We start from the raw sequence: 23,181 nt of genomic DNA, 5'->3' as shown, positions 1-23,181 counted from the left end.
ATTTTCTGATTTTAAAAGTATTTTTGAGGTTTTATGTTCTTGTTCGGTTTAGGGTGTTTATCTCCAGGTGGATTTTTTTAAGGTGTGGCCATATTTCCTTGTTCACTTCAGTTACATATTTTGTTATGAAACTTAGATTGGATGTTGCTTAACCTTACTTCACCTGGGGACCACTCACAAAAGAAGCGACAAAATACAACAGCCCTGTGAGTATCGTGAGCAAATTCTGGTAGCTCTGGCATTCATATTTGCACCAACGTTTTGCACTACAGTGGGGAGGAGGGTGCATAACTAATAGACAAAAAAAAATTGAATCGAAGAAGTTCACTGCTTCTTAGATATTCCCTTGAATTTCAGCCTTTGATCCAATTCCTGCACCAGACCTACCCTTAAAATATTCAGTTGCTGTTCTAGACCAACGAGACTGACAATAGCCCCCTTGTACCCCTGGTCAGCAGGTCCCACCATGCCCCCTTCCGCGTGGCCTTCATTAATGAGAGTCACCCATCTCCAGTCAGATGCAACAAATTTCCTTCAGTACTAATTTGAGAAGCCTGGCCACCAAGATCTAATTAAAACTCCACGAGGAAGATAAGGCCTCTCAGTGTGTCAGTAATTGTGTCGTCCTCTCAGTCATTATCAGAAGTACCCATTTGCCCCTTCCTAAGAGGAGTCATAAATAGTTCCTCGTGGATGCAAAGAACAGTCCAGTGATCCTTGCCTTGAAGATGCAGGACTTGTGTCCCTGAGTGCTGTGCAAGGACAGTTGGGGCTTCCAGACATCATGATCGGTCAGGCTTTGGTGGTGCTCGTGCTGGTGGCCATGGCTGTGAGCGGCAGTGAGTATACAAACCGTTTTTGGACAGAGTTTATTTTTTCACTATAGTAAAATGTACAATGTAAGACAAGCAGTGCAGGAAATGAGGGGAGGCAGGCAGCTATTATTGTGCCGGATCCGTCTCAGGCCTAATGAAATATGCTGAATTTGTCCCAGTGTAATTTGCTGACACATCCTTTCTGTTCTCAATGGCAGCATGTAGTGGCTGAGGGAGGTTTCTTATTTTAACTTCCAGCTCGGCCCAGTACAAAGACCTCACTTATAGGGCCATCAGCCCTCCTTTTATTGGAGTCTCAGCCTGACTGGGAGCCATCTACACCTAACACATAGAAGCTAATGCAATGGAGGAACACAAACGCACTTTCTCATTTCACAAGCCCTTAAGAAAACTGTGATTGGGAAATAGGTTTCTGACTTTGTTCAACTCCTGAGTGTCTGAGATATGCGTGCACTGTAAGATTATCTGCTGTATCTGTCAGTAGGAGTAATTACAGTAATATTGATTTAAATAGCACTTACTAATTTTGTGAGAACACTTTACATCATACAGAGACAATGAATGATACTAGTTTGTAATCAATGTACAGGAAATGTTATATAAGACAATGATTGCTTACAAGGTGTAGGAGTCACAATTCATCGATACCAGTAGGCATTATATATTATGAGTGCTGAGCCTGGGGAAACACAAAGTCAGTAGTTTTAATGCAACATATTGGTTGGGATTGCCTGTACTAATAAGACTTAAATACTGTCCAAAGGAAGCCTTTTTAGCAATCTTATAACGAAAGATCGAGGAAAAAAGAATAAGGTTATAAATCCATGCCTTGCTGTGTGCACGTAGCTCCTTGATGACAGTTCAAAGCTCACTGTGCTGTTAGGAGGATTGTACCCTATGAACTGCAAGTAACATAAGGGTCTCTGTGACTAAAGCAATAACCCACAGAGCTATCTACATAAGACACACATCTGTGATATGTATTTTACACAATAACTCTCTATGCTACTTTATGAGTCAAAACTGCTACTGGTCATAACACAGAACTCTCCAACAATTGCATTGGCCATCTCACCGTTATTATTAACCCATGAAAATTGTCAGACACGCAAAGATCTGCCTTAACTCCGTATGATATGTTAAATAAAGTGTGTTTTGGCCATTAAGTAAGGCATAACAACAAAAATATTGCCAGGTTTGGAAAATAAATGTATAACTTCGTTCCTCATGACTCCAACCTCTTTGTACTGCCACACATTATACGATAATGTGTGGGGTGTCGGAGTAAATTATTTCCACTGCCAGCAAACGATACAGTGGCTTAGCGCTATGGTTACTTTATAACTGCACAGTCTGCACTTTTATGTCACCATTCATATTTTATTTCAACATATTGTTTGTTTCGAATATCTGTCTTTCTTTGGAATATAAAAATCCTTCAGGCCTTCGCATTAATTGTTTTTGTACAGACTGTGTTTCTGACAGCCTACTTCATATCTATCCCATTTGAAACAACAGCTTCTGTTTGCAAGCTATCAGCCATGTTTCTGGTGGGTTAGTGGGGCCTGTGGTGGGGTGTGGGGTTGTTGATCTGCAGGGCTGGTGGGCAAGAAAAACTCACTTTGGTTTCTGATCCAATGAGCTAAAAACAGTATTTGATGCCCCCTACTGGTCTTGTCATGTTAGTTGCAGCAGGAGGGAGCAGGCAGGCTTCTATCTCACTAGTTGATGCATTCAACAGGAGAGCACAATGCCTGGGGGCTGAGGCAAAAAGCCCCCGCAGCCACCCCTTGAGACGGCCCTGGTGGAAGATGCCAGACACTTCATCTTACAACCAACAAGTAAACTTGAAAACTCCTCTGACGTTTGCAGAAGTGTTTGATTTTATTTTGACTGGATTATAATGTGATGCAGTTTTACTGCGCCAAAAATCAGATGTCGGTTAACGTTCTAGTCTCTCTTTTCTGCTGAAACCTCTGTGTGTCTTTGGCAAGATTCTCTTGAAAGGTCCAGAAATACAACAAGCATTTACAATGCAATGGTTTCGCCTTTGGAAAAGTTAGAGCTATTGGCATTGTAAATGGCAAATGTATTTATGTGTTGGTTTTGAAAACAGATAAATAAATGGCATTGTCATTTACATTGCCATTAGCCTAATCTCTCGCAAATGTGAGACCTATTGTACCCTACGGACGAGCTCAGCAGACCGCAATTACTACCACACACACACACACCCAGAGCCACACACACACACTCAGAGCCACACACACACACACCCAGAGCCAGCCACACTCACCCAGAGCCACACACACACACACCCAGAGCCACACACACACACACACACACCAAGAGCCACACACACACACACACCCAGAGCCACACACACACACCCAGAGCCACACACACACACACACACACAGAGCCACACACACACACACACACCCAGAGCCACACACACACACACGCCCAGAGCAACACACACACAGAGCCCCCCCCCACACACACACACCCAGAGCCACACACACACAGAGCCACACACACACCCAGAGCCACACACACACCCAGAGCCACCCACACACCCAGAGCCACACACACACACCCAGAGCCACACACACACCCAGAGCCACAAACACCCACCCAGAGCCACACACACCCACCCAGAGCCACACACACCCACTTTGCTCTTCTGAAATGTTGGCATGTATGGTAGTGAGCTGTGTGTGGTGAGCTGTGTGTGGTGAGTGTGTCTCGTGAGCAGTGTGTGGTGAGCTGTGTGTGATGAGCTGTGTCTCGTGATCCATCAGTGTGTTGTGAGCTGTGTGGGGTGAGCTGTATGTGGTGTGTGGGGATCAGTGTCTGTCCCCCGTGCTGCGCTGGTTTTGCCCCCCGGTCGGATCCTGCGCTGTGTGCATGCGCAGTGCCGGCTGCCGCTGCCCCTCGGAGGCTCTTTCATTGTCTTGCATCTCTCCCCAGCTCCCCCTTTCATCCACCGGACCTCAGCCCAGTCACCGGAGACAACTGGACCGTCATGGCGGGGACGGACCCTGCAGAGATGAGGTGCCCTGTGCGGCTCTGCCACCCCCCGGGGGCGGCGGGGCTCTTCCTTTCACCCACGGACCCGCTCTGCCTTTCATGTGGGCCCGGGGACGGATCCTGCGGGGATGAGGGGCCCTGTGCAGCTCTGCCATTTCCCGGGGGAGGGGAATTGTGCTCCTGCTTTCACCTTAGGACCCGCTCTGCCTTTCAGCCGTGCCCGACGTCACTGCCAACACTGGGTGGTTTAAGGCGCTTCCTGCTGTTTCTTGACAATGATAGTTGTGAACCTCAGCGCTGCCGCTTCTCGGCGCTCCAGAGATCCGTGCAGTGACCAGGTCCATGTGGAACACAAGACTGACACCCGAGGACCCGGGCTCAGCTGAACAATTAACATAAGGAGCATGAGTCAGACACTGAACAACTGTGGGAAAGCAGAATCGTGGCTGCGAGGAATGATGTAAACTCCCCGAGGCTGGACAATACCGACAGTTGAGCTGAAAGGAGCCATAACAAGTGGGGCCGGAGACAGCGGGAGGGGGTGCGGGGGCGGGAACGGGCACACGGACAGCGGGAGGGGGGGCGGGAATGGGCACACGGACAGCGGGAGGAGGGGCGGGAACGGGATAAAAAAGTAGTAAAAAATGCCGCCTACCTGCAAATCAAGGAAAGTGAAATCGCGCAGCCCACCCCTGCAAAGCACACGTTGGAAATGAAACAAACATGCCGAGACAAAAAAAAAAAAAAAAACGCCCACCGCCGCATGACGTACTAAAAGGGCTGGGATGAGTAAAAATCGCCGGAACGCCCATGAATCTGCTCGGGCAATGACTGACAGATCTCTCTTCCAATGGCTAGCCTCCATTTATGGAGCTAGCCAATGGAACAGAGAGGCGGGACAAAGCCCCATACTGCTTCTCAAAAGATTTCACCTGCGCGAACGCTGCTGCGCAGCGAACGCCAGGCGAAACCTAAAAAGGAGAGAAACAGATCATGTGTGGAGGGGGACTATGGTGCATTCTAAACAGAGACTATCTGAAATGTGCGTGCTTCTATTTGTGAACCTACGTAATAATGCTCAAAGCGAAACTACAAGTCCCAAAACGTGCAATAGTGTTTCCTAAGAGGTGACAGCGGCTCTGGCGGAGGAATTTGTAAAAAAAAACAACAAAAAAAAACCAACAAGAAGCTCTTATTGTCAATCACTTGCATAAGTAACTTGAGGTTACAATGCTTAAAACTGTGCCTTTTAACTTTGGCTATTCCATTTTTGTACTTTCTTGAATTTACTTTACAACAAGCATATTGTAGATTCTGACTGTCCAGTGGTCCCATTTTAAATCTGATTTATCAGTAAATTCGAATAGCAAACGTCTTGGAAAAACTCAGTGCCAACTGTTCAATCATTGAACCTATCGATGGAGGAAGGTGGCACTGTGCAGGCCACCAGCACTCAACTCGAGCCATGGTTTATATTGGTTCAAATCATTAACCCCTTCCGTGCTCCCGTCGGCCGTTGGCCGTTGCGAGCACTATCTCCCTGGTGCTGCGAACGGCCAACGGCCGACGCAGCCCCGCCCAATCCGTGGAACGCCCGCACTGCGGCAAAATATTTGCCACGGTAAACGGGTTAAAAGAGTGTTCTAATTAGTTTGAGTCAGTCAAGCCACTGTCATTTGGCCCACGAAATTTACAGTGTAAAGGAAATATGGACAGATATACCAAGCCTTTTTGCATTTGTAGATGTCCCGATCTGCAGAATCGGGCAGTTTGCAACCCCAAAATAGCATTTTGGTATGTAAGAAACCCAAATTGCCATTGGGTAATATGTTATCGAATTAGCAATTTTGTGATGCAACTTCATACAGATTCTGTATTTGGAAGGGGCATGTTTACTGCATCCCTTCCAAATATGAATTGCAGCGGGCTGTATTAATGTTTTGTGACCAAAATCCGGTCGCAAAACATTAATGTTTTACTGACTACTGGGTAATGCATTTGCAAATAGGAAGGGCTTCTCAATGGATCCTTTCCCCTTTGTCAATGTTGTAAAAATATTTTTAAGAGGCGGACACTGCCTACTCCTACTAATATGTTACATAAACTGTTCAGTTTTTAAAAGCATAATTAAAAAAAAAAAATGATTGTATTATTTAAAAGCAATCACAAACATGGTGACAACTTTCACCGACTCCATTCTTTGTACATCTGGCCCTACATTTTAAAACCCACTGCACCAATATCAAATATCACAGACAGATATAAATCATAAGTCAGATTTTGACTGGTATATATATATATATATATATATATCAAAAACAATTATAGCTTGAGGATTGTGATTATATTTTTCTTACATTTTAATGTGCATTTTTGTGCCATGGGTTAAAATATAAATTTTCTTTTATGAGGCAAATGTCTCTGACTGCCCATTCAGAATTATTTACTTTGTAAAGGGGTTTATCTCAATTACAGAATCCATATTAATTGAATTCCCATCTATGGCAAAACGACAGGAACTGTATTACAGAAAAAAGCACAAATCGAAATTGCACTATTTTGTTGGTCAGTTAATAGGGAATGGAGCAAACAAATGTGCCGCTCCTTTTACTACTTATATAATTACAAGCCTTGACAAAGCCTGTGGGTTTGGCTGTTGTAAAGACACACAAAGACAGACAACATGTGCACAAATATACTCAGATAGAGCATTGGAACACTGTGTGATGTGCACCATGGGAACACTGGGTGATGTTACTCTGAGAAGGACTGAGTGATGTGTATCATGGATGCACTGTGTGATGTGCACCATGGGAGCACTGGGGGATTTTCTTCATGGGAGCACTTTGTGAGGTGCACCATGGGCGCACTAGTGATGTCACTGGGTGATGTGCACCATGGGCGCACTGGGGGATATGCATGGATGGAGCACTGTCTGAGGTGCACCATGGGCGCACTGGGTGATATGCATGGATGGAGCACTTTGTGAGGTGCACCATGGGCGCACTGGGAGATATGCATGGACGGAGCACTGTGTGATGTGCACCATGGGCATACTGGGGGATATGCATGGATGGAGCACTGTCTGAGGTGCACCATGGGCGCACTGGGTGATATGCATGGATGGAGCACTTTGTGAGGTGCACCATGGGCGCACTGGGAGATATGCATGGACGGAGCACTGTGTGAGGTGCACCATGGGCGCACTGGGAGAAATGCATGGACGGAGCACTGTGTGAGGTGCACCATGGGCGCACTAGTGATATCACTGGGTGATGTGCACCATGGGAGCACTGGGTGATATGCATGGATGGAGCACTGTGTGAGGTGCACAATGGGTGCACTGGGAGATATGCATGGACGGAGCACTGTGTGAGGTGCACCATGGGCGTACTGGGGGATATGCATGGATGGAGCACTTTGTGAGGTGCACCATGGGCGCACTAGTGATGTCACTGGGTGATGTGCACCATGGGAGTACTGGGTGATATGCATGGATGGAGCACTGTGTTCAGTGCACCATGGGCGCACTGGGGGATATGCAAGGATGAAGCACTGTGTGAGGTGCACCGTGGGCGCACTGGGGGATATGCATGGATGGAGCACAGTGTGAGGTGCACCATGGGCGCACTGGGTGATATGCATGGATGGAGCACTGTGTGATGTGCACCGTGGGCGCACTGGGGGATATGCATGGATGGAGCACTGTGTGAGGTGCACCATGGGCGCACTGGGTGATATGCATGGATGGAGCACTGTGTGATGTGCACCATGGGCATACTGGGGGATATGCATGGATGGGGCACTTTGTGAGGTGCAACATGGGCATACTGGGGGATATGCATGGATGGAGCACTTTGTGAGGTGCACCATGGGCGCACTAGTGATGTCACTGGGTGATGTGCACCATGGGAGTACTGGGTGATATGCATGGATGGAGCACTGTGTTCAGTGCACCATGGGCGCACTGGGGGATATGCAAGGATGAAGCACTGTGTGAGGTGCACCGTGGGCGCACTGGGGGATATGCATGGATGGAGCACAGTGTGAGGTGCACCATGGGCGCACTGGGTGATATGCATGGATGGAGCACTGTGTGATGTGCACCGTGGGCGCACTGGGGGATATGCATGGATGGAGCACTGTGTGAGGTGCACCATGGGCGCACTGGGTGATATGCATGGATGGAGCACTGTGTGATGTGCACCATGGGCATACTGGGGGATATGCATGGATGGGGCACTTTGTGAGGTGCAACATGGGCGCACTGGGTGATGCATGGATGGAGCACTGTGTGAGGTGCACCATGGGCGCACTAGTGATATGCATGGATGGAGCACTGTGTGAGGTGCACCATGGGTGCACTGGGTGATATGCATGGATGGAGCACTGTGTGATGTGCACCATGGGCATACTGGGGGATATGCATGGATGGGGCACTTTGTGAGGTGCAACATGGGCGCACTGGGTGATGCATGGATGGAGCACTGTGTGATGTGCACCATGGGCACACTGGGTGATATGCATGGATGGAGCACTGTGTGAGGTGCACCATGGGCGCACTGGGTGATATGCATGGATGGAGCACTGTGTGATGTGCACCATGGGTGTACTGGGGGATAAGCATGGATGGAGCACTTTGTGAGGTGCACCATGGGCGCACTAGTGATGTCACTGGGTGATGTGCACCATGGGAGTACTGGGTGATATGCATGGATGGAGCACTGTGTGAGGTGCATCACGGGCGCACTGGGTTATATGCATTAATGGTGCACTTTGTGAGGTGCACCATGGACGCACTAGTGATGTCACTTGGTGATGTGCACCATGGGAGCACTGGGTGATATGCATGGATGGAGCACTAAGTGATGTGCCTCAAGATATCACTCAGTGATGTGCACCATGGGAGCAACAAGTGATGTCACTGAGGACTGGGTAATGTGCCACACAGAAGCACTGTGTGATGTGCTCCATGGGAGAGCTGGGCGATGTGCCTCACAGTAGTGTGCAGCAGGGGAGCACTAGAAGTTGGGCATCAGTGGAGCACTCACTGTGGTACAGTTCAGCATACCGCTGTGCGAACCATGAGGGCAGAGGGTGAGGTATAATTGCTGCACAATATAATATGCCAAAGGGCAAAGCAAGTCAATGTGCCATTGTTGCATGTATTACGAATAGATATAACCTGCGCACCTGTTTGATGAATAACCAAGGTGTGGTGAACAGATTAGGCTATTTTTGTCAACGTGTGCTACCTTGTTGTCCTGACCTGCTCCTGTCAGGCGTAATAATCAAAAGTTGATGTGTGCTACGGCGGGCTATAAGGCTATAGTAATGAGGACACGTGAAGCCAATCGTGCTGTGAATTAAGTTTTGTTTGTCCAAAGTTAATGACGCCGCCAATTGGCCGTGCTACTCTTCGTCGTTCACCAACATGCGTGGAACATGATGTAAAAATGAATTGTATGATAAATGCTACATCAACTAAACGTTGATTGAAAAAGACACATTGTTTATTTTGTTATGCAGCCTCAGTGTTTACTTGGTGGTTGATTTGCTATCTAAACTGTGGTTTTAATTAAATATATATTAGGCTGAAAATATTATAATCAGTTGTATAATTTTGTTCTAACAAGAGAAGTCTTCATCAAACAATAGCACCGTAAGGGCTTGAGTAGTGCACCTTGCTACATGTGACAGGATCTGTACACATCAACTTTACATTGTCGCATGTGACATCTTCAGGCAGGTCCTGCGTTTTTGCCAAGCACTCTTTTTGCTTGTTAGTGTTTTTAAGCCGATTTATAACAGTAAATGTGAATACAAGTCAAAGAATGCAATGTCCTGTTGACTAAAAAGATCGAATGTGGCTGACGGTGTTGCAAACAAAACATGTTATTTAAAATTTAAGACCAGAAATGGACAGAAAATAGTAAAGCAAACACTTCCTCTTTATTATCTTTTAATCCCTCCCATGCTCATGACGAGGTCAGCTCGTCATGAGCCACGGTGGCCGTGTGCTCATGACGAGGTCAGCTCGTCATAACGGCTGCAACGCTCGCACGCGGAGCTAATTCACCCACTGTGCTGAGCGTTCTAAAGAAACGGCTGTGGCCGTGACGAGCTGAGCTCGTCATGAGCTCAGCGCCACCGTGCTGCATGACGAGCACCGGGGTGCTGTTTGCCCCCCCCCCGCCCCCCACCACAGCGGGGGAATTAGCCCTGCAGGCAAGGGGTTAAAGGATTTCTTTAGCTATGCTATCACGCCCAGGTAGCATCAATGCAAGCTTCTCTCACACAGAACAGGTGCAGCACCTGCAGCAACAGTGCAGTGCCCCTCTGACGCTGAATAGGTACAAAAAGGCAGCAACAACTCAAGCCTTCCTACCACACAGAGAATGACAGGTATAGCAAAAGCAGCAGCAGTGCAAGCTTCCTGACATGCAGAAAACAGGTGCAGCATAGGGCACCTGAAGTGTAGGGTCCCCACCCCACCACAGTGTCATTGCACTGTGTAGCACATTGCTAAACCTTGTGTGGTGTTTCAGCGCTGTTCATAGGAAGCATGTGGTTATGTATGTGTATGTGCATAGGTGCAGTGTGTGCGGGCCAGATAAATGCTTGATGTTGTGTGTGGTGTATATGAATATCTGTAGGTGCAGTGTGTGCGGGCCAGATAAGTGCTTGATGGTGTGTGTGGTGTATATCTGTAGGTGCAGTGTGTGTGGGCCAGATAAGTGCTTGATGATGTGTGTGGTGTATATGTATATCTGTAGGTGCAGGGTGTGTAGGCCAGAGAAGGGCTTAATGGTGTCCGTGGTATATATATATATCTGTAAGTACAGTCTGTGTAGGCTAGAGAAGTTCTTGATGTGGTTGTGGTGTATATGTACATCCATATGTGCAGGGTGTGTAGGCCAGAGAAGGGCTTGATGGTGTGCATCGTGTATATGTATATCTGTAGGTGCAGTCTGTGTAGACTAGAGAAGTTCTTGATGTGGTTGTGGTGTATATGTATATCCGTACGTGCAGAGTGTGGCGACCAGATAAGTGCTCAATGGTGTGTGTGGATATGCATGTGTATATCCGTGGGTGCAAGGTGTGCGGGCTAGATACGTCTTGATGGTGTGTGCGGTAAATATGTATATCTGTAGGTGCAGCGTGTGGAGGCCAGATAAGTGCTTGATTGTGTGTGTGTGTGGTTGTGTATGTGTATATCCGTAGGTGCAGTGTGTGCGGGCCAGATGATGATGATGATGAAAGCAATTGTTATCGCGCACAGCTACTCCAAGAGTGTCCTGGTGCACTGCAAAGGTCAAGAGAGGTAAAACAGTGTGCATTTAGTCCTGCACAAAACAGTCAGGTTTTGAGCTTTTTTTTAACCCCATTGCTGCTGGCGACGTTCAACGGACGTCGCGTGCACAACCTCGGTAGTGCTGTGCACGTCCGTTGGACGATGCGGCCCCGCCTGCGCAATAGAACGTTCCGCACTAGCGCTGAACGTTCAGCGCAGGTAACGGGTTAAACATTACAACATTACTCGCTTCACGCAACTCCAGGGGTACTGATCCCAGGTGTGTGAAAGACTTTCCTCCCACTCTAGCTGTTGAATTCTGAGAGTCACTGCTAATAATTTATTAGCAGACCTCAGGTTTCCTAGGGGAGCATAGATCCTGAATCTGGTTCTAAGACAAAGAGCCCCAGTTGGGTAAAGAGCTCATGCACTAGAACAAAAGCCTTGAACATGATTCTTTTCCTAATGGGAAGCCAGTGAAGAGCACTTAGATAAGGTGAAATCCGCATTCTAACTGGCAAGTTCAGCAGAAGGCGAGCTGCCGCATTTTGGCCAGACAAATGCTTGATGGTGTATGGTTGTATATGTGTATACAAGGAGGTGCACTGTGCGCGGGCCACAGCAGTGCTCAGTCCATGATGAAGCGAGTGAGACGTGACAGCTAGAGTGGGCAGGGGAGTGGTATGTAGAAGCACTGAACATAGCTGAAAGAGTCCTTATTATATTTGAAGCAAGAAATGCTAGTCAGACAGAAGTGGCTCATTGCCTCCTTCATAGAGGCTTGGCTTGAAGGGGCCCTCCAGTGCAGAGACCAAAGCAATGCTTTCCACAGTCCTGTATCTCTAACAATCACCACCAAGAGGCGCTCCAGAATGTTGCCTTGTTTGATGACGTCTGCTTGGGTTGTGAGATGTATTTTGACGTCCTTCACTGGAAGGTTCATTTTAGATGTCAAGTTTGGTACCAGATCCTCCAATAAAACCTTCATCAGGGGAAATGTCTTGAGCCGTGGAAGGTATCTGAGTTTTTGGGTCTGTTGGTGGGGCTCCATGGCTGGGAACCTGATAAATAAATAAATAACAGGCACTATATGGCCAATCCTAGGATGCCGAATTGAGAATCTTATCTGAAAGGGTAAAGTTGGGAGGTTTGTGAAAAGGATGCTGTCTCTCTTACTTTGAGGGTGGGCTGGTTTTGATTTATATTTTTCTCTTCTCAGGTGAGGGGATGTCATTTGCAGTCTGGGGCTGCGCGGATTACAGAGGATACTGCCGAGCCGCCTGCTTCGCTTTTGAATATTCCTTGGGACCGAAGGGGTGTACAGAGGGTTACATGTATGTACACCTTTCTATTGCATCAAATGGTTTATACAAAATACAATCTTTAAATGTGAATACAGAATGTATTAACAGCACAAGATTAGCCGCTGACAAGAAAGGCCCTTGTTTATCCATACACCAGCACTTCTTGTTTCTCTTGACTTGACCCTCTCGTAGGGATCTTTGGTTGTCCCCCAGTTAGTGGGTTATCCACTCCTGTTCTTTTCATCTCCCTTTCATTACTTGTAGTTTTGCTTCTTTTATTATAAGAACAGGACCACACAAACCATAATACTAAAAGAGCCATGCATTGGCAAAGCCAAATGGATTTGCCTTTGGGACATATTGGCTTTGTCACTGTTTTTTAGCTATGCTGTACAGCATTCCCAGTTCTGTGCAGCATGGCCAAATTAAAAATAAAGCCTATCCTGTCATTTTGTAGACACGCACACCACATGAGTGTGCCTACAAAATGATGCAGGCACTTTCATTTCTATTTGCCGATCTGATTAGGCAAAAAGTAAAAATAAGAGGAAGCATTTTTTTGGGGAAAGGGAGTGAGGGAAAGTGAGTGGGGTCATGTGAGTGGTTTGGAAACAACATGGGCGAGACACAAAGGCAACATGGGGTAAAGCAGATGGGGGAACAACACGGAGAAGGAGTGTGGAATCAACATCGGGGGCCAATGGGGGCTGATGTAACGTAGAGAAGAGAAGCACACAATAGAGACAGCTGCAAAACACATGCACTCTACAACAGTGCTTAAAATAAAATAAACAAGTAGTCCTTGATTAGGCCTAAAGTATAAAGGCACAGTAATACATCCATGCTCCATGGGAGGAACAAACACAATAACAGGACGGAAAGTCCACACACACCAACGAGTAAGAAGCAAGCAAAAGAGAGTGACAATGAAGCTAACCATTGATAAGCAAAGGGTTCCCTTTAAGCCCACTATAAGCTAACAATACGTCTCACAACAGACAGTTCATGAGATGTCTAGTAGGTGAGAATAGAGGTTACTAAAAGAGCCTCTCTGTACCATCGAAGGAATGCCAGTAGTCAGGAATCCATTAGTATTAAAATAGACTTTATCGAGTCTAAGTAACGGACCCACAGCAGAGCAGGCTAGCGCAGTGAAGGACAGCAGAAGAGAATGAATTAGAAAGGGAATTCTAGAGTGGAAGGGATAGAAATAAAAGAAATACCAAAGAAGAAGAGAACAGAACATTACACATCTTCCCCTTTTTGGAGAAACTTAAAATGAAACTTTTTTTTTTTTTTTTACAACAAATCACATTATAAAACATAATAAAATACAACCCTAGAGGAGGTAGAAGAATTGAGATAAAACAAAATCCTTAAAATGAATAGGTAACTTACAAATTCTTTTTGAAGGTCACATGGGAGGTAAAACAGAAACCGAAACAGGAGCATCAACAACATTTTCAGAAGATGAAAGGGAGACCACATTTCCATGTGAGATAGGAGAAGTGGATGTGACAACATTATTATGCAAATTAGATGATACAACATTTGAAGAAGAACCAGAACCTTGGAATCCAATGGACATGTGTCCGCGTGGGTTCGTGCCCCACTCCTGGTACCAATATATGTACCAACGAAGGAATGCCAGTAGTCAGTAGTCAGTAGTCAGCAATCCATTGGTATTAAAATAGACTTTATTGAGTCTACGTAACGGACCCACAGCAGAGCAGGCTAGCGCAGTGAAGGACAGCAGAAGAGAATAAATTACAAAGGGAATTCTAGAATGGAAGGGACAGATAGAACAGGGATAGAAATAAAAGAAATACCAAAGAAGAAGAGAACAGAACATTACACTCTCAAACCAGACTTTGGGTAACTCAAGAGCCCCTAGATTGTGCTTTAGTATTACAGATAGCAGCAGCACAACACTCCCGCCCTTTCATACTGTGAGAAAAACATGAAGTTTAAAAAGGAAAAATCATGTTTTTATCATGTTATCCATGACGTTACTACTTCTCATACAAGAACTTTACACTAATTCAAGTCTTGTAGAATACCAGTCCATATAGTTAAGCACTTCAGCTACTTTTCAGCCAATCACAACTCTGCAATGGCAGCATTTTGATTGGTCGAGAAGCCAACCAGCCAGGCATCTATGAGGAGGCCATTTTCACCATGTAGACTGCATGCAGCCAATATGGAGAAAAGGAAGAGTCTGCATGACTGGTTTGGGTGGCCCCAGAGGGCCGACCAAACAGTCAGCGTCCTCAGCAGTGCGCTCGCCACTCCTCCCCTGCCCTAGAGCAGGATAGACCACCCGCCCGCCCCCACCCAAACCCTTCTGCTATTATAAATACCATTCTATGTTTCTGCTTCTCGCACTGCGAGAAAGCAGTGGGGTGACGCTCCTTCGCCCACATGGAGGAGCCACCCCTGGAGATGAACAGCAGGGGCCCTTGGTAATAGTGCCTTTGTGAGGGCATTCATGCTCCCCGTAAGTAATACAAGGTCAATGGGCAAGAAAAGGAGAAGCTGAACTGTAATGCTCAGTCAAGACCATTAAGAAAACCTGAACAACAAGGCTTTTCCAGTTCTCAATATTTGTACATTTATTCAAATAATGATTTCATTACGGAAAGCAAATATTAATTATTCAAAGAATTAGCATAAACTAAAATCATTTTTAATGCAAAAATGCAATGTGTCTTTAAGAAATTAAGTAATCCACTGCACATTTGTCAAGTAATCACAATAATAATAGCCAACATGACACAGGATCACATGCACCTAGTCCTCTCTAAGCAACATGTACAGCACGAAAAGAACAGAATGAAAATAGACTCTTGCTGTTCCCCAAATACCACGTCTTTTATAATGTACTGAATAAGAAAAGCACACAATTCCATAGCATGATTTTACATAGGAAGACGGCACTATAAGTGTTATTTGCACATTAACCAATCATCGATATATTTTAAAATAACACATACTTACACTTTATTTTCAATGGGTGTCAGACACATAATGTGTTGCACTGAAGAAACTGCATGTATTATTAATACAAAAATGAGAGGAAATGACCTTTTTCTTCCCCATTAATAACATCAACATGTTTATGGAGGTTAAGTTAATGACCTTGCAATGGTAAACACGAACATTCTTTGGTCTGGAGAAGCTAGAGAAAAGTTCAATTTGTACACAGAGTCAGAGACAATGTTTTGCAGCTGAATTTCGATGATTTTCTGAAAGCAAAATGAAAAATAAACATGCACAGCTCGTTCACAGCAAATAAACATGGATTTGTTTTTAATGTGGCACACACTCCTGTCAATGCAGCCTAGTTATGATAAATGGACCAACCCACGTTAGGCATTACATAAAAATATATCTTCTAAATAGCAAGCCAATGTAGGACAATCATACAACCCCAATGTTTGTTATTCCTGATCCTTACTTACAGGAGTCACGTGATTAAACCAAACAGCAGTGACAAACATGGTTATTCCTGTATTATCCCATTTCCCATGAACACTTTCTGCAGAGAGGCGCCCATTCTCTAGAGTCCTCTTAGCATCCATGCCTCCCAATCTCCATGTCTGCTAAACGTCCACAGTCTCTGTGTGTAGCCATGAATTCCAATAACTACAGTGTCTATGTATCCAGCTGTCTCCCAATGTCCACAGTGCCTGTGTTTTCATGCCTCCCAGTGTGTTATATCTTAGTTATGTACTCCCTCGTGCCCTGTCATCTCTCCTGCGCGAGAGCTCCCATTGTCTCCTCACCCTCTCCCATTGGTTCCCCAACGTTCCACCTTTCCCACTGTCCCAAGGAACTGCCTAACTGTCACATATTTGATAAGCTTCTTGACCACGCACCGCTCCTGGTGTGGGGCTGTTATGATTAAACCAATTTGTTATTCTAACTACATGTTTCCTGAGACTTGCTTTCAACAAGTGGCGACAAGGAAGAAAATTCAGAGTACTCAGACTCAGATAGCATCAACTACGTGTTCTCCATTGAGTATGATGTATTGGAGCTTACACCCACTAAAAAAAGAAACCCATGTGTGATGTGAAATTGGGTGGGGTAACTGTGAACTTAATGGCAGATTCTGGCTCCCCTTTCACAATCATCAATGAGAATTTATGGAAACAATTGCTCACTGACAAAATTGGAACATCGCTTGAGAAGTCAAACATCATTGCTAGAAGTTACACTGGCAACAACATTGAATTTCTAGGAACACGTGAATTAGAATTCGAATTCAAAAACAGGAAAGCTTGTTGTAAACTCTTTATTGCAAAAAAAGGACCTTCTGTACTTGGCTGGAGCGATCAAGCCGATCTGGGAATAATCCTCAACCCAAACAGCGCTGACCCTGTTTTGTCTGTTGATGAGTCATGCAAGAATACCATTCACAATGATTTTCCTGAAGTGTTCTCCGGTAAAGTGGGTCTTCTTAACAGTTTTGAACATAAAATTGAACTGAAAGACTCAGCCGTTCCATGTATTCACAAGGTAAGACACTTACCAGTGTCGGTAAGGAACGATGTTCAAATTGAATTGAATAGACTGGTCAAAGATGGAAAAATTGAAGAGGTGGAATCCGCGGAGTGGGTTTCTCCCTTGGTTGTGGTCAAACGTCCCAATGGGAAAATTAGACTGTGCATTGACCTTAGGGATCTAAACAAAAACATTATTGTTGACCAGTATCCCCTACCACATATTTGTGAAATGTTCAATGCCACTAATGATATGTGTATTTTCTCCATTATAGATTTAAAATCCGCGTATCGCCAGATACCCCTACACGTGGACAGCAAGAAATACACCACATTCATTACCCCATTTGGTTGTTACCGTTTCATCAGGGTACCGTTTGGGTTAGCCTCTGCCGCAGCGTTCTTCCAAAGGGTCATGACTTCCATCTTTGAGGGCGTTGTCGGCATCAGGTTCTTCCAAGACAATATCTTGGTCATGGGCAGCAATCAACTGGAACATGACACACGCTTAAAGCAAGTTTTCAACAAACTTAAAATGCATGGTCTTACTGTTGAATTAGACAAATGTAAAATTTCTCAGGACAAAGTGGTTTATTTGGGTCACACTATTAGCCACGAGGGTATCAAACCAAAACAGGGTTTAGTAGATGCCATTCTCAATGCTCCCTGCCCATCCAGCATAGAGGATATTAGAGCCTTTCTCAGATTAACTGAGTATTACTCCAAATTCATAAGACATTTTTCAGAAAAAATGTACAGTCTAAGACAATTACTGAAAAATAAATCAAAATTTGAATGGTCCCCAGAATGTCAGCACACCTTTGAAACAATCAAAAAAGAAATTGGCGACGCACCTTTCCTCAAAGGATTTGATCCCAAAGCTGAAATCTATGTTACAACTGACGCTAGCAACAAAGGATTAGGTGCTGTATTAGCGCAGGAGGATAATTCAAACCAAGAATGGGTTGTGGCTTTCGCCTCCAGATCACTCACCTCTGCTGAGGAGAAGTACTCTGTAATAGAACGTGAAATGCTAGCCTGTTCATGGGCGCTCAATTACTTCAGAGCATACATTTGGGGATACAATATACATCTTCGCACGGACCACAAGCCCTTGATCAAAATATTATCTGCTTCTGGTCTGCAAAATGCTTCACCACGACTAAGTAAAATGTCTATAAAATTATTGGACTACAACTACATAGCAGAATATTGGCCAGGTATCAAGAACAAAGTTGCTGATTTCCTCAGCAGACTACCCCTGCCACATATAGGAAATATGGATGCACTAGAGGATGACGAAAGAGTGGCTCTACTCTTTAACACAGATTTCGAAGGAATCTCTACTGGAGAATGGGAGAATCACATGTCTCAGGATTTAACACTCAAAGATGTATGCAAACTTGTCAACACTTCTTGGCCAGAGAAACGCCATCTCCAGGACAACGTCAGAGTGTATTGGGAAATAAGAAATTAACTTATATATGAAAAAGGTGTGTTATATAGAATCGGAAAGGCCATAGCCCACATCACACTCAGAGACAAAATCCTAAAACTTTGCTACATAGGTCACCTTGGCATCACCAAGACAAAGCAAAGAGTCAGAACCTGTTATTGGTGGCCCGGCATTGACAAGCAAGTTGAAATCCTCATAAGAAACTGTGTTGAATGCAGTGACTCTGATAAAACTCTTAAAACATCCAAAGTGTCCCTTTCTCCACTTCTTCCCACCCTAATGGCTTGGGAAAAATTAGGCCTGGACATTGCTGGACCAATTGAAGGACACGATGGAGGAATCAAGTACATCATAGTGGTCATTGATCACTTCTCCAAATGGCCGGAAATAGAAATTGTTTCTGAAATAGACAGCTCAATAATCATATCCTTCCTGGATAAATTGTTCTTAAGTGAAGGTCTACCCAAATATATTCTCACAGACAATGGTCCACAATTTTGCTCAATGGCGTTCAAATCATTCCTTGAAAGGAATTGTATCACCCACCACACTACCTCATTATACCATCCAGAAGGTAATGGCCTGACCGAACGTTTCAACCGTGTCCTGAAGGGACACATACAATTGTCAAGAAATGCTAACCTTAACTGGGAAGAAGAAGTGTTCAAACTCATCTGGGCTTTCAGAATTTCTCCTTGTACCAGTACCCGCAATGCACCTTTTGTTCTCATGAGAAGCAGACAGCCTCTGAGTATTGACCTAGGATGGATGCCTCTTTCAAAACAACTTGAGTGGTCACCAGATGTCATTAGGAACAACATAATCAAGGCGCAAAAATACTACAAAGAATGGTATGACTCAAAACATGGTGCAAAAGAACACTCATTTAAGGTAGGGAATCTTGTGAAAGTTTGTTTAGAAACAAAAGTAAGGAAAGGAGAAAGCAGATTCACCTCTCCTCTTCGCATTAACGAACTTTATAACAACGCCGCTAGGCTCAGCGATGGGAAAGTGTGGCACATGAGTAGATTGGCAAAATGTCATCTTGAAGGAAAAGCACCAAGTCAAATGCAACCTAATGTGTATTGCAAAGATTTGTGGGTTGATTATGATATGACTAGTTCTGAACATATTTGCATGCCCAACATTGAGACTTCACATGATCTCCCACCTGTCACTGACTTTGCTGATTGTCACACATCAGACCAGTCTGTTGATGTCAGTCCCCACACTCCGACACCTAGGCGGGGTTGTCATGGCGACTTACACTCTGACTCTGAAGTCATGTCTGACAGTCATAGCTTCAGTGGTAGGTCAGGCAGAACCAGTATTGATCCTCACTCCGACACCGAAAGTGTTCCTGATCCTCACCTTGTCACGGGGAGGTTTGGTAGAACCATTCGTAAGCCGAAACGTTATGAAGACTTTGTGTATGACTAACAGTTCATAGTTCAACCCACATGACTGTTTGTTTCACTGCAGATTGTTGTTACCAGTCAAAACTCTCAAGAGAGGAAGATGTGTTATATCTTAGTTATGTACTCCCTCGTGCCCTGTCATCTCTCCTGCGCAAGAGCTCCCATTGTCTCCTCACCCCCTCCCATTGGTTCCCCAACGTTCCACCTTTCCCACTGTCCCAAGGAACTGCCTAACTGTCACATAATTGATAAGCTTCTTGACCACGCACCGCTTCTGGTGTGGGGCTGTTATGATTAAACCAATTCGTTATTCTAACTACATGTTTCCTGAGACTTGCTTTCAACACAGTGTGCCTCTCCTTAATGTTCACAGTGTATGTGTGTCCCATGCCTCCCAGGCCCACAGTGTGTGTCCCCATGCCTTCCACTGTCCATAGTTGCTGTGTGTCTCCACGCCTCCTAATGTCCACAGTGTTTCTGTGTAACCCATAACATCCAATGGCCATGTCTTGTCTAAGTCCACAGTATTTCCACCTGATTCAACAATGTAAAGTCTATGTGTGTCCCCGTGCCTACCAATGTCCACAGTGTCTTGTCTGTGTCTCTCCATGCCTCCTAATGTCCACATTGTCTGTGTCCCTGTTAGAAATTGGGTGCCTGCTTGACTGGGGTGAAGCACTGGTCAAACAGTAACCACAACCCTCATCAGGGTATATCACAAACACACCATAAATTGACCTGTGCTCACCCTCTGGTAGCTTGGCACAGAGACGTCAGGCTTAACTTAAGAGACAATGTGTAAAGTATTTGTGCAACACTTCAACAGTAAAACAGAGAAAACACCATAAAAATACCCCATACCAGGTTAGCAACATAGAGCTTAATTATATGAACAAAACAAGATGCAAACAACAAAAATCCAATAAGTAGAACCGTAGTTATGATTTTTTAAAGAGTCAACTGATATATAGTACCTAAGAGCATAAAGCACCAACTGGGGATATCTGGCCACACTAGACCGGGGCAAATCCAAAAGTTCTGGCCAAACGCAATGGAGCACGGGTCAGATACCATTTCAGGTAAGTCCAGCTGAGGTTTTACCTTCTCAAGAATTGTGCCAAGAGTCCCTTTCGCGAGGGCGAAGTTCACCGGGAGCAAGGAAACCCACAGCTGCAATGTGTGGCCAGTGTCTCCCCAGTGTCTCTGAAGTGTCTGCCCAGTATCTCTGAAACATCCGCAGAGTGACTCTAAAGTGCGCCTGGTGTCATGCCATTGTTACCCAAGTGTCTTCACGTAAAATGTTGACTACCTGTTGGAAGACATTATCAAATGTTCACAAGACAATGCAGAATGCTCACAAGCTGCCCCAGAAAGTTATTAATAACTGATATGTCTGAATCATTTTAATTAACACATTTTCCTTTTGTTGTTTTTTCACAGATGTTGTGTGCCAAGCACCTTTAAATTCATTTAATCGAAGAAGCCCCTGAGAAGAGTCAAAGTGAATGGAATCTGTTTATCTGGCCCAGCGAGGAAGTAAAAGACATGCAAGACACCTTTACTGATACAAATCCTCTAGTTTCTAATTAAGCATCATTTCTTCAAAGGCAACCAATCAGGTGTCAAGTCTAATGTAATTCAATGTTTACCAATGCAAAATAAAATATGAATTATCAATATTGACCAACTGTCACAATGACTTGTAATTTTGTGGGTCTTCGAGGTCTATCCTTTTCATTCCTCCGTGTGCCTCGCAACCACTGATTCCATTTATTCAAGAAGTTAGGTCATGTTTGCTTCTAAACTTGCCAAAACAAATGCCATTTTGAAGGCCTGTAATGAATGCACTTGCGACACAGAGTGGGCCGATTATGTAAAAACATTACTAAATTGACCCGTCCAATAACAGTAGTAATAACCGAGGCACCATGGGGCTGTGTTACGCCAGTGGTATCAAGAGTACAGAAATTAATGGCAGAAGTAGTGCAGGGTATAGATTCTGAGATTACGCTGTGAGGGTTTATCCCCTTTCTTTCACAAACGAGAGTGAAAGAAGAGGCGTCCTAGTTGCGTTCTCCCAGACATAATCACAACTACATTTTAGAAACTAGGCTGAATTTTCCTAAAAAGAAGGTTCTGGAGGAAATCCAAAGATTTTGGAGTAGACGTCTCACCCATTTAATAGTGGCATGCTTCATCATCGTCACCTAACCACACCCTGGATGGGGTCCCTGGGGGGTGAGAATGCTCAGCGAAGGGGACCGCACAACTGCCCTCCCCTGTTAAATAACATGCAGCCCCGGGTGATGAGGTCCCGGGGACCTATAAAGACTCAGGGAGGGGGGACACCTGGCTCCCTCCCCTTTATAATTGCTTTTGACCCCAGGAATGGAGTGCCCAGTGCCTAATATGACCTGGAGAGGGGGCTGCATGCCCACGTCCCTTAAATTTCAGCCCCGGGGATGGGGGTCCCTGGGACCTAATAAAGCTCCTAAAAAGAGGCCGAGCGGCCGGCACTCTTTTTTTGTTCAATTTGGCCCTGAGGATGGGGTCCCCAGGGCCTTATAAGATTCAGGGAGGGGAGATGTGCAGCGGGAGGTTGGCTTTGCATATGGTAACAAAATATTACTTTACGTAAAAAAACAAAAACCTAGAAGTTCAAAGAAAAAAACATAGGTTAAAGTGTCGTTATAAATAGGAATTGTTATTATATTTTACTTTACATTAAAAAGCCATGAAAATAGACTCAATTTTTTTTAATAGTGATTTATAGTTAGGTGAATGTTAGTACCAGCATAACGTTTTGAACTAAAAAACACACAGGAATTGACCCGTTTTAGTTAGCAAAGCTAACTATTACATGCATTCCTGCCATGAACTGTCTATGACCTCACATATTACATCTCTAATGAAGTTCTATGACATCATTTATGAAATCATTGACGATATTTCAAATTCCATTAATGCCAATATCTCATATGACATCATTGATTACATCTCTGATGACATCACTGCTGATATAATTCAAGCTTCTTTTGGGTACATTTCTCTGTAAATAAGTATGGCATTAGAGGTCTGAAAGTAAGTACAATATAGCTCCGAATAATGTGAAGCATCATTAATGCCATCACACATACAATTCCTTTAGGTGTAGTAAACATGTGTTATGTTCAACTTTGACCCTATAACATACACTTCATGGTTAGCTGAGTTCAGATTAACAATCAACCACAGATAGATGGGTAACCCCTACTGCACACGCTGTTCAATCTGTATACAACTATTCAGAGAAAACTAAGTACCTCCAGACACTCATCTTCTGTTACATAACTAAT

At 44.7% G+C, this 23,181-nt stretch overlaps 1 long non-coding RNA gene across 1 annotated transcript; it reads left to right on the top strand.

The window, feature by feature from the left end:
• Nucleotides 1-686: 686 nt before the first annotated feature.
• On the top strand, nucleotides 687-21,529 carry LOC144772064 (uncharacterized). Its single transcript, XR_013599627.1, has 3 exons — nucleotides 687-839; nucleotides 12,383-12,497; nucleotides 21,287-21,529. It is a non-coding gene; the product is annotated as an uncharacterized LOC144772064 (long non-coding RNA).
• Nucleotides 21,530-23,181: the final 1,652 nt, after the last annotated feature.

The sequence above is a fragment of the Lissotriton helveticus genome, chromosome 8 (genome assembly GCF_964261635.1).
Source record: "Lissotriton helveticus chromosome 8, aLisHel1.1, whole genome shotgun sequence".
Taxonomy (NCBI): Eukaryota; Metazoa; Chordata; class Amphibia; order Caudata; family Salamandridae; genus Lissotriton; species Lissotriton helveticus.
The sequence above is the reverse complement of the archived record's forward strand: the minus strand, read 5'-3'. Positions and strand labels throughout refer to the sequence as shown.